Consider the following 2,967-nt stretch of genomic DNA (forward strand, 5'->3'; position numbering starts at 1 on the left):
CTACCCGTCGAAACATCAATCGACGTCAATTCAATAACGACAATCCAATTCATAATAACCACAATTCCAATCCTCAGTTTAACCCAACAATCAATCCAATTACAATTTGTCAACTAAACTACGTACTTGACTTAATGTAAAATCAAATTCTCGTTTCAAAAATAATTTCACGAATCAATTGATTTATTTCATGAAAATTAGGACTCAGAATAAATTCATCACCGTCCACCATCGACTCACCGAAGTTCACCGTCAACAGCAGTAAAATTCGTCGGTGCCCGAATAATTCTGGGTTTCCAATACGAATTCTATCGATTATTTCCTTAAAAACTTAGAATAACCTAAACATCAATAACCCGAGGAAATTTTCAGAGAATCATTCGGGTTTTTCTTTATTGAAAAAAAATAACTCCGAATAATCCCAAGAAATTGCCAGGCTAATCAGTATAACCAACCAATTTACTATACATACACCTGCGTGTATACACACGCCGGAAAAACAATCGGACAAAACAACAACGGGCAGCACAGGATATAATTGGAACACGATGATATCCAGACAAGAACAAGAAGCGCAACACAGATAATTGCATCACGCACCCAGGACAGGTAACCCACACGCCACCACAGTCGCCTTGCCGGAAAGCAAGGGACGGCGGCGATAAGAAACATAAGGAAGCAGACAATCCAACTTACCGGAATAAAAGGGAAGAAAAGAAAAGGGGTAACAGGGCATGATCAAGAGGAAGAGACTGGGGAGGGATCGAGAGAGATTCGCAGAGAGAGAGAGAGCCGAGAGATTAGAGATAAAAGGAAGAGACTACAGGGGTGGGAACAATCTATTATTTATTTTATTGTTTTTATATAGAAAAATTTCAGCAGTTGACACGTATTCAGGACCATCCTGTAAACTAAACACGTGTATTGATTCTACCTGGAGACCCGATTTTTGTTCCGTGTTTGGATATTTACGATCCGAGTTGCATTTAAAAAGGTTCCAGAAAATCATGAAAACAATCTTAAAATGTTATAAATATCCCGAAGTAAATAAAAACATAAATTTCGTAATTTTAAAATAATTTCTGAAATACAATTTATACCCGCCTTTCTCAATTAAACGAATCGACGCGCGGGTGAAATTAACTCCGGTAATTCCCAAAATAATTTTAAAATTCCCGAAATATTCCCAACTTATATAAATATGAGTTTCATAATTTTTGAAGTTTTCCATAATTAAATATGGATTTTACTATTAAAAACACTCAGAAAATCATTTAAAAATAAATAATTAATGAAATATTGATTTCTCAATTTTATAAAGTCCTAAAAATAATTATTGTAATTATATAATTATAAAACCAATTTTAGAGATCATTCAAATATTTATAGAAATAGATCTGCAATTAACTCCACTTTTTAAAGTGGAACAGAACAATACCACTCACTATTTACAAATAATCCCTATGCGACCACAGTCACATATAAAAATGGTAACACACAATACACTACTGGTACTACCAATACACATATTTTATTTAATAATTTCCATAATAATCACATATTTAAATAATTCGAATTTACACGGGTCGTTATATCCTTCCCCCTTAAAAAGATTCTGTCCTCAGAATCTGATCTAGTTACACAAGTGAGGATATTTGTCAAGCATATCTGACTCTAGTTTCCAAGTAGACTTTTCTACTCGAGGATTCAAACATACTCACAATATGTATGCACTCATTCCCAAGGACTTGCCTTTAACAATCAAGAATTTGGATTTATCACTATATGCTGAACAACTTGGACAAGAGCCCCATTGGCTCCTGATCAATCACTTAATTCAAACCCAATACTTATCACCTTAATATTGGAAAGTAAAATACACTAGGTGTACACACGGGTGTGACGGTCATATCATTTATCAACAACTTTATATGTATTTATCCATACCTCGAATGGTTCACTAATTTTAGGACTTATCATGTCCCTTCTACTTAGACTCATCCAGTTTCTTATAAGATGACACTTTTACTAACACTACTGGTCCTATTTCTATATTCATATTCTTCCTCAATATAATTTCGCCTTCTTTCTTTGTCTACCCCGAGCTGCTTCAATCAATATCATTACGCTCTTGGTGTGCTGATCTAACTTAGAATTTGACAACTTTCTTTCTCCCACTTTATTTTAATAGAAATGGGGACCTATACTTGCATTCACATGAAGCTTGGTAAAGTGGCATTCCAAAACTGACATCGATGATAAATAATCATTCTAGTATTTTCTTAAAAACTCAATCTCTCAATATATCTTACAGTTTCTAAATCACTTTTGTACTTTGACTCTCCGTTTAAGGATGATAGCAGGTGCTCATTTTCAATTTGGTTTCCAAACATTTGAACATCTCTTACTCTTTCCCACCAGTTAAGGCTGAAAAGTAATCTCATTTTTTTCATGTACTGTTATTTTTAAATATTTGAACTTCAGATTTCACTCTTTCCAATTCGTTTATTAACTCCTTGGTGGTCTTAATTACATCCAATCCTTTCTGTCGGCCTAAAACATCCGTTACCATACGGTTTTGCTTAGGTGGTTGTTAATGAATTAATTCAGAATCTGTTGTTAACTTTAGTCAAAATTTCATCCTTGAAGACTCAACGTATAGTTGCTTTCCTTCTGATCTTTGGAGAAAAAATCCTTGGGCATCCCACGCAGATTTTCTTATTCCTTAAGTAGCTGAGGATGTTATCAATAAATACAGTTTGCTTATCCAAGTACTCCTTATACACCACGTTTCCTTAATTCCTTATAGCTACCTGATACACTCGTCATTTCACCTAATATCACCATAGCTTGTAATGCTCTTAACTCACTTTAATCGTAATCTCTGATATTTTCTCAGGTCAGATCTTAAGTTAATTCTCAATACATAACACACTTTTTAAATTAGGTCTCATAAGTAATCAATTC

Source organism: Apium graveolens, unplaced genomic scaffold, assembly GCF_009905375.1.
Source record: "Apium graveolens cultivar Ventura unplaced genomic scaffold, ASM990537v1 ctg1988, whole genome shotgun sequence".
NCBI classification, from domain to species: Eukaryota; Viridiplantae; Streptophyta; class Magnoliopsida; order Apiales; family Apiaceae; genus Apium; species Apium graveolens.